Genomic DNA, 10,665 nt, shown 5'->3' on the forward strand with positions numbered 1-10,665 from the left:
GTTTGTTCATTTCTATCTAATTTAGTTCTGCTCTGATCTTGGTTATTTTCTTTCTTCTGCTGGGTTTATGTTTGGTTTGTTCTTGTTTCTCTGACTCCTTGAGGTGTGACCTTAGAATGTCAGTTTGTGCTCTTTCAATTTTTGTGATACTGGCACTTACGACTATGACCATTCCTCTTAGAACTGTCTTTGTTGTATTCCAGAAGTTTTGATACATTGTGGCATTATTGTAATTCAGTTAGAAGAATGTTTTAATTAGCATCTTGATTTTATTTTTGACCCAATGATAATTTAGGAGCAGATTATTTAATTTCAATTTATTAGCATGGTTTTGAAAGTTCCTTTTGGAGTTGATTCCCAGTTTCATTCCACTGTGGTCTGATCAAGCAGTTTATAAAATTTCAATTTTCTTAAATTTATTGAGCCTTGTTTTATTATCTATCATATGGTTTATCCTGGAGAAAGTTTCATGCACTGTTGAATAGAATGCATATTCTGTGGTTGTTGGATAAAATGTTCTGTATATATTCCAAGGTATAGTTTAAATCCATTGTTTCTTAGTTGACTTTCTCTCCTGATGACCTGTCTAGTACAGTCAGTAGAGTATCGAAGTCCCCCACTATTATTGTGTTGCTGTGTATCACATTTCATAGGTTTATAAGGAATTGTTTTACAAATTTGGGAGCTGCAGTGTTAGGTGCATATATGTTTAAGATTGTGATATTTTCCTGTTAGACAAGGCCTTTTACTGTCCCTCTTTGTCTCTTTTAACCACTGTTGCTTTAAAGTTTGTTTTGTCTGATATAAGAATAGCTACCCCTGTTCACTTTTGGCATCCATTTGCATAAAATGCCACTTTCCTCCCCTTTACTTTAAGTTTATTTGAGTCCCCATGAGTCAGGTAAGTCTCCTGAAGACAACAGATAGTTGGTTTGTGAGTTCTTATCCATTCTGTGGTTCTGTATCTTTTAAATGGAGCATTTAGTCCATTTGCATTCAATGTTAGGATTGAAATGTGAGGTATCATTGCTTTCATTTTGCTCTTTGTTTCCTGTTCAGTTTTGCTTCTTGTGGGTGTTTTTTTTGTTTTTGTTTTTTGTTTGTTTTTGCTTATAACTTGTTTTTTTTTTTTATACATCCTGTGTGATTTATGCTTTAAAGAGGTTATGTTTTGACGTATTTCTAGGATTCGTTTAAAGATCTAAAGTCCCTTATGGCAGTTCTTGTAGTGGTGATTTGGTAATGGCGAATCTTCGTGATATTTGTTTGCCTGAAAATGACTGTATCTTTCTTTCATATATGATGCTTAGTTTCACTAAATACAAAATTCTTGGCTGTTAATTGTTTTGCTTGAGAAGGGTGAAGATAGGTCCCTAATCCCTTCTAGCTTGTAGGGTTTCTGCTGAGAAATCTGCTGTTAATAGGATAGGGTTTCCTTTATAGATTACCTGGTGCTTCTGTCTTACAGAACTTAAGATTTTTTCCTTCATCTTACTTTTGGATAACCTGATGATGATGTGCCTAGGCGAAGATCTTTTTGTGAGGAATTTCCCAGGTCATCTTTGTGCTTCTTGTATTTGGCTGTCTAGGTCTCTCACAAGGCCAGGGAAGGCTTCCTCGATTATTCTCCCAAATATGTTTGCCAAGCTTTTAGAATTGTCTTCTTCCTTGGGTACACTAATTATTGTAAGGTTTGGTCATTTAACATAATCCCAGACTTCTTGGAGGTTCTGTTCATGCTTTCTTATACTTTTTTATTTGTCTTTATTGGATTGGGTTAATGTGAAGACCTTGTCTTCAAGCTCTGAATTTCTTTCTTCTACTTGTTCAATTCTATTGCTGAGACTTTCCAGAGCATTTCACATTTCTAAAAGTGTGTCCAAAGTTCCCTGAACTTTTTACTGTTTTTTTGTTATGCTATCTATTCCGTGAATATTTCACCCTTCATTTCTTGTATCATTTTTTTTTTTTTGTATTTCCTTGCATTGGGCTGTGCCTTTCTCTTATCCCTTCCTGATTAGCTGAATAACTAACCTCCTGAATTCCTTTTCAGGTAAATCAGGGATTTCTTCTTGGTTTGGATCCATTGCTGATGAACTAGTGTATTGCGTGTGTGCGGGGGTGGCGGGTGTTGAAGAGCCTTGTTTTGTCATATTACTAGGGTCGGTCTTCTGATTCCTTTTCATTTCAGTAGGCTCTGCCAGAGGAAAGGTCTAGGGCTGATGGCTGTTGTTCAGATTCTTTTGTCCCATGGGGATTTCCCTTGATGTAGTCCTTGCCCCCTTTTCATTTGGATGTGGCTTCCTGTTGTAAGATAACAATAAACTTTTCTGAGTTTCTCTTCAAAGGGTTTAGCCTGTTAACTTCCTTATCCTTTGTTCTCAAACTCAACTTTCTTGTTCTTTTTTGCTCCCAGTTACATTAAACACCCTACCCCCTGATGGACGGCTCTAATCAATAACTAACATCTGTTCGTTTGGTTACCTGTACCCATTGTGAGACATGTGTGCACATCTCACACACTCCACCTCTGTACCTCACGTTCCCCTTCCCTTCTATATTTAGAAAAATATTTACAAGTAGTCAATCAATCGGGTCAGCTCAGGTTGTGTGGTCCGACCCCAGTTCATGGGGAGGGACACAGAGATAGGGATTGTGTTCAGTATATAAAAACCTCCTGATCTCCTCTGTTCTCTGTGCTCTTGTGATCTTGGTTGATGTGAGTGGCACCCTTCTGCAGAAGTAAATTGCCTTATTGAGAGAATTAAACTTTTGCCTGAGTGCTGGTTTTACTTCACAGCACTGAGCATTTATTCCTGGAGCATTTTATATCCAACACTGTAAGCCAAACTTCAGTGATTGTTGTCTGTTTTCTGGGTCTAGCCACCCAGTGAGTCTACCTGGCTCCAGGCTGGTACTGGGGGTTGTTTGCACAGAGTTCTGTGATGTGAACCATCTTTGGGTCTCTCAGCCATGGATACCAGTGCCTGTTCTGGTGGAGGAGGTGGATGGTGCAATGGACTCCATGAAGGTCCTTAGCTTCGGTGGTTTAATGCTCCATTTTTTTGCTTGTTGGCCTTCTGCCAGGAAGTGGCACTTTCCAGGAAGCATCAATTATAGTAGTGTGGAGAGGGACTGGCAGTGGATGGGGTCCTAGAACTCCAAAGATTATACTCCCTTTGTCTGCCACTACCAGTGGGGATAGGGAAGGACCATGAGATGGGGCTGGGGCTAGGCCTGTCTGAGCTCAGACTCTTCTTTGGTGGATCTTGCTGAGGCTGCTCTGGGGAATGGGGGTGAGATTCCCAGGTCACTGGAGTTGTGTACTTAGGAGGATTATGGCTGCCACTGCTGAGTCATGCCTGTTGTCAGAGAAGTGGAGGAAGCCAGCTCCCTTGCAAACTGAAGGGACGGTCTCACTCCCACTCTGCCCCCACCAGCAGCCTTGAGTCTGTTTCCAGGCAGAGGATGAGAAGAGCTTGAAAATTTGCTCAAAGCTATCTGCCTCTCAGCTGTGGGAGAAAAAGTCTTTAGTTCTTCCCCCAACTGTGAAGCCTGCATGCCTGATTCATGACCTCCCCTCAGTCCTGGCCAGAAGGCTTCTTCCCCCATTCAAATTGTTACAAAGTTCAGCTAGAGAATTCCTTCTCCCTCTGGAGTTTTACCCCTGTTCCTCTGGCCACCCTCCCAATGGACCACTGTGGTGCCAGCCAGGAATGGGAGGCTTGGTGACCCAGCAAGCTCCCAGGAACTTTCTGCTACTTTACCCCTATATTTTGCTCAGCTTTGCAACTTGACTCAGCCTCAGGTAAAGTTGGAAACTTCTCCCACAAACAGACCTTTGGCTTCTCCAGCGGGGGTGTACGTTCAGGAGAGGAGGGTCTCCCTTTCCCAATTCCGCAGTTGGGCACTCAGTATTTGGGTTGTCTCTGGGTCCTGCAGCAGCAATCCGTTTCCTTCTGAGTCTGTGGGTCCTGTTGGGATTACAGGTTTGTTCTTGCAATCAATCTGGAGCTAAAATTCAAAATGCAATCCTTTGCATGGTTCTGTCTAGATCTGCAATCTAGTCCTGCCTCTCATCTGCCATGATCCCCTGGTATGGCATTGCCGAGACCAGCTCAGTCGGGGAGACCCTAACCCAGTGGTGCTAGAGGAATTAAAGACACATACACAGAAATATAGAGGTGTGAAGTGGGAAATCAAGGGTCTCACAGCCTTCAGAGTTGAGAGCTCTGAACAGAGATTTACCCACATATTTATTAACAGCAAAGCAGTCATTAGCATTGTTTCTATAGATATTAAATTAACTAAAACTATCCCATATGGGAAACGAAGGGATGGGCCGAATTAAAGGAATAGGTTGGGCTAGTTAAATGCAGCAGGAACACACCCTTAAGACACAGATCGCTCATGCTATTGTTTGCAGCTTTAGAATGCCTTTAAGCAGTTTTCTGCCCTAGGGGGGCCAGGTGTTCCTTGCCCTCATTCCTGTAAACCCACAACCTTCCAGCTTGGGTGTTAGGGCCATTATGAACATGTTACAGTGCTGCAGAGATTTTGTTTATGGCCAGTTTTGGGGCCAGTTTATGGTCAGATTTTTGGGGGGCTTGCTCTCAACACTGCTGACATTAGGATTTTGATAGAGATTGCACTAAATCTGGAAATTCTTTGCGTGATAGGAACATTTGTAAATTATTAATTCCTCCTATCTTCAAACACAGGGTATCTTTTCATTTATTTGTGTATTTGTTCAATTTCCTTCATTGATATAGTTTTTAGTGTACAGATTTTTAACTTTCATTAAATTCATTCATAAGTACTTCATTATATTGCTGCTATTGTAAATGAGATAATGTTCTTATATTCTTTTTAAGATAGTTTGTTGTTAGTGTATAGAAATACAAGAGATTTTTGTACATTCCTCTTGTATCCTGAAACTTTACTAAACTGGTTTATTGGTTCTAAAAAATTTGTGGTGGCATCTGTAAGGTTTTCTATACAATTGACCCTTAAACAACAATGGTTTGAACAGCACAAATCCACATAAGTGGATTTTCTTCCACCCGTTCCACATCTAAGACAACAAGACTAACTCCTCCCCTTCTTCTTCTTCCTCAATCTACTCATGCAAAGACAAAGATGAAGACTTTTACAGCCAGGCATGGTGGCTCACGCCTGTAATCGCAGCACTCTGGGAGGCCAAGGCAGGCAGATCACTCAAGGTCAGGAGTTCAAGATGATCCTGGCCAACACAGTGAAACTCTGTCTCTACTAAAAATACAAAAATTAGCCAAACGTGGTGGTGCACACTTGTAATCCCAGCTACTTGGGAGGCTGAGGCCTGAGAATTGTTTGAACTCAGGAGGTAGAGATTGCAGTGAGCTGAGATGATGACACTGCACTCCAGCCTGGGCAACAGCGTGAGACTCCACCTCAAAAAAATAAAAAATAAAAATAAAATAAAATAAAATAAAGAAAAAGAAAAATGGGAAGAAACAAGAAAGACTTTTATGATGATCCACTTCTACTTAATGAATAGTGAATACATTTTGTCTTCCTTATTATTTTCTTAATAACATTTTCTTTTTAGTTTGTTTTTTGTAGAAATACAGTGTAAGATACAAATACAAACTATGTGTTAATCAACTATTTATGTTACCAGCAAGGCTTTAAGTCAACCATAGGCCATTAGTAGTTCAGTTTTTGGTAGCCAAAAGTTATACATTTATTTTTGACTGCACAAGGGGTTAGTGCCCCTAACTCCCATGTTGTTCAAAGATCAACTATATATTAGATAATGCCATCTGCAAACAGAGACAATTTTATTTCTTCTTTTTCAATGTGGATGCCTTTTACTTTTCTTCTTATGGAACTGTTCTAGCTAGGACTTCCAATACTATGTTAAGTAGAAGTAGCAAGAGTGAGCATTCTTGTCTTATTTCTGATATTAGTCAAAGTTTTTCAGGGAGACAGAACTAATAGGAGAAATAGATAGATGAGAGAGAGAGAGAAACATATAAATATAGAGTATAGATATATGAGAAGGCATTTACTATGGGAATTGGCTCATGTGATTATGGAGGCTAAGTTGCATGACAGGCCACTGTGAGCTGGAGAATCAGAGAAACTGGCAGCATGACTCAGTCCAAGTATGAAGGCCACAGAATCAGAGGAGCTGATAATATACTCTCCATTTAAGGCTGAAGGTCTTGAAACTCTGAGGAGTGTTGGCATAAGTCCCTGAGTCGAAAGGCAGGAGAACCTGAAGTTCTATGTCCACAGACAGGAGAAAAGATGTCTTAGCTCCAGAAGGGAGGAATAAAGCAAATTTGCTTTCCTTTTCATATTTGTTCTGTCTGGTCCTTCAGTTTATTGGGTGGTGCCTGCCCATATTCCATGAGGCTGGATCTTCTCTTCTGAGTCCACTGATTCAAATGCTAATTTATTCTAGAAACTACCTCACAGACACACTCAGAAATGATGCTTAACCAACTATTTGGGTATCCCTAAATCCAGTCAAGTTGACACCTAAAATTAACGATTACACTGAACTTCAAGGAAAAACTTTAAGCTGTTCACTCTCGAGAATGAGGTTAACTATGGGCCTGGCATATACAGCTTTTATTATGTTAATTTAAATTACTTAATATTATTATTAGGTATTAGTATCCTATACTTAATACTATATTAAGTATATTATTATACTTAATATATTAATAACATATTAAGTATAGTATACTAATAATTATTAAATTACTTAAATATTATTAACATAAGTATTACTTAACATAAGTATTATTAATAATATGTAACACTTAATGCATATTATTAAGTATATCCTATACTTAATTTTTGAGATCTTTTATGTTGACTTTTGTCAAGTGCTTTAGTTGCAACTATTGAGACTATTATATGACTTTTATCTTCATTCTGTTAAAGTGGTTATCATATATATCATTTTGTATATGTTGAAACATCCTTGCATTCCAGGGATAAATTCCAGTTGATCATGGTGTCTAATCACTTTAATGTGCTGTTTAGTTTGATTTGTTAATATTTTATTAAATATTTTTACATCTATGTTTATCAGAGATATTGGCCTGCAATTTATTTTCTGTAGTGTTCTTCTCTTGCTTTGACATAAAGGTAATGGCGGCCTTGTCAAATGAGTTGCAAGTGCCTTTTCCTTTTCAATTTTTTGAAGGAGCTTGAAAAGTATTGGCATTAATTCTTCTTTAAATGCTTGGTATAATTCAACCTTGAAACCCTTTAGACCAGTAGTTCCTAAATTGTGGACCCTTGTCATCAGCATCATCATTCAAGTTTATAGAAATGCATATTATTGAGTTTTACTTCAGATTTCTGGAATTAAAACTTCTGGAGGAGAACTGGCCATCTGTGTTTTAACAATGCCTCAGAGGATTCTCATGCACAGTCAAGTTTGAGAACCACTGAAAGAATCTATAATTTATATAATATAGTAACTGAAAATCTGCTGAGTCTGTCTGCCAAGAAAAACCATAAAAAGTAAAACAGAAGATTGTCAAAGCAATATCTTATATTTCCTAGTGATAGTCTAAAATAGAAATAAAGACTGAAATAAAAGAAGTGGAGACAGTTCCTGACTGATTGGAAGTACCAGGAAGCAGTAGATCTGAAGGCCAAACTTCAAATCCAGCATACATAGCTACCTTGTAAACAATTTGTAGCTTAGGTGCTCATGTCAACATCCATAACTGTCATTGCCTTTATGAAGACTGTCATGGGTGGAAGTAGCTCTGGCAAGATACTTCCTAAAGAGATAAGGGATATGGTAATAGGGGAATATGAAGAAGGGTATAATTCTAAAGTCACTATTAACAGGAAATTGGGCACCCTTCTGTGGAAGCCTTTCCACTGGCATCTTCCCTTCAAAGCTAAGTTGCTGGCATATTGCAAAAGGAGGCAGATTCTGTATATTGACTTAAACTGTCATAAGTTTCCTTTACATCCTGTGATACCATCATAGCCGCTCCCCAAGCCCCACTTATATTTCCCAGGCATCCCTGCAAGAGAAGAGGGAAGTGTTCTAACAACTGGGCACTAGCCTTGCTGAGAGACAACAGAACAGTCTGGTGAGGAAGAAAAAAAGGATATGGAGAATGCCTGGGTCAGGCAAGAATAGAGCATGGGGAAAGTGAACTGGATGGATGGCTAATTGAGTAAGATAGCAAAAAAGGTGACCTACTGTGGTATGGTCAACCTGGTCTTGAATCAGTAACATGCCAACGTCAAAAAAGATAGAATTTGGTGAGAAGAAGCACAGTGGAAAGAATCCAGGACAGTGAGAAGTACTATCATTAGTTTAGTCCTACTATACACCAAGAAAAAACCTAACTCGTTTTATATCATTTTTAACAAAATTAATGTTCACCACATTTTAGAAGACAAGAGTTATTATTCCTATTTTACAGATGAAGAAACTGAGGCTCAGAAATGAGACAGCATTTTCCCAAGGCCATACTATTATCAGAATGCAAATCCAGGGCTTTGTCATGTCAAATCCCACTCTTTATACTATGTTGTCTAAAAGTTATTAAACGTCAGTGACTTGCTGTCTAAACTCAAGAAGTTTACTTTCGCTTCTTAAGGTTTCGTCTTCCTACCAATAGGCTGAAATGGCATGTGAGTGTCTGATTTCCAGAATTTGTCTCACTCCTCTATCCCCCACCCAATTGGGAACTCTAAACTCACACCTAAGCCTCAGTCCTGCCCCAGGATCCATACCTTTGGGCCTGAGGAACTGACACAGCCCAAACTCAAATCAAAGCTCTGACATCACTTGCTACTTACCATCACTCTAGCCCTGACTTTGTGCCCCTTCTGATAATCGGTGGCAGTCCTTGTTGGCAAGACTTTACTCCACAATACAGCTGTTAACCTAGGGCCTCTAAGACTTGGGTCTTGCCTTGTTCTTGATTTTGTCCCCTTCTCTAGGCCTCAGGACATAGAGCAGAGTGTCTGAGCCCCTAAGTAGTTCTAGAGGCTGTGCTTCTTCCTGGGATATCTCTGAGCCTCTTCTCCTCAGATACCAATTTCTGGTTACTCTATCCTGTCTCCAGACTGGACTTCTAAAATTTGCAGCTAGTTCTGCCTGTCCCTCAGGAAAGACCAAACATAAAAACAGAACCATTTTCTGGCCCTATCCTTTTCTATTTTGCCCTATCTGGCCATCCTAAATTAGGACATATTCAGTTGTGTCATAAGACACACTACTTCAAACTTCATCCTTTCCTAGAACTCCTTCTACCTCCTCACTAAAACCGTGGGTTAAGTTCTTTAAAAAATTCCTTTAGAATATGTTTTTATTTATGGTGATAAAGGGCAAAGAGAAGTTACCTCATTAAATATAGTCATTAACTACAGTAAGTTTACAAAATTTAGAAAACTTATCTACAAATCTTTTTTATCTTTCTTTCTCTTTCTTTTTCTCTCCCTCCTTCCTTCTCTCACTCCTTCCATCCCTTCATCTCCTTCTTCATTAAGTGAATAAACTGAATTTAAGGCAGAGAGACACCTGACTGGCTTATTTGCCTACTAAATTCCTGGTGGCGAGTGCAGACACAATTATGAAAATCCTGAGAATCCATTATTTTCTACTGAGTCAGGCGTGCCCATTGCTATGAACATGAAGTCCACTTTACCATATTGACTGAATCCTGATTTTACTATTGACATTTTGTTAACTGTATTCTACTTGTCTTGTAGTTCTTTTGCTCTTTTTTATTACTGTTGCCTTATTTTGCCTGTTGTGGTTTTTTAAATTGGTAAGTATTGAACACCTTCTCTTTTAATTGTGTGTGACTTCTATATGATTTTTGTGGCTGTCAAGGGGATAACATGAAATGTCCTATACTTATAACATTTTCCTTAGAGTTATCAGCTTAATTTCCCTTCCATGCAAGATCTATACACTTTTACCACACCACTTCCTCATATTATATGCTATTGATGCCACCATTTATATATGCTTACATTATGTATCCAGTAACATACTTTACTTGTAGTTGTTTTGAGTATTTTTGTCTGTAACTTTTATAGTTGACTTGTAATTGATTTACCCACCAATGTTATAGTAATTCTTTTGTCTATAAATTTGCCTTCACCAACAAGTTTTATATCTCCTTATGGTCTTGCATCCTTTAATTTCAATTCAGAGGACTCTATTTAGTGTTTCTCATAAGTTAGGTCTAGTGGTTGTAAACTCCTCAGCTTTTCTTTGTCTGAGAATGTCTTTATCAACTTCTTTATTTTTGAGGGACAAATTTGATAGGTATAGCATTCTTTGTTGGCAGGTTTTTCTTTCTTGCAGTAGTTCAAATGTGTTAGCCAACTTCCTTCTGATCTGCAGATTTCTGCTACAAAATATACTGAATCATGTGGGGATTTAAGTTGCTTTTATCTTGCTACTTCTAAACTATTTAATACTGTCTCTGTCTTACATTTTAACAATATGATTGTAATAGGTTTTGACATGAGTCTCTTTGGATTCATCTTATTTAGTGTTCTTTGGGTTTCCTGTGGCTAAATTTCTATTTCCTTCTTTAGTATTAGAAATTGTTCAGCCACTATTTCTTTGAATGAGCTTTGTATATTTTCTCTCTTTTCCTCTGGAATTTTTATAAC

The sequence above is a fragment of the Theropithecus gelada genome, chromosome X (assembly GCF_003255815.1).
Source record: "Theropithecus gelada isolate Dixy chromosome X, Tgel_1.0, whole genome shotgun sequence".
NCBI lineage: Eukaryota > Metazoa > Chordata > Mammalia > Primates > Cercopithecidae > Theropithecus > Theropithecus gelada.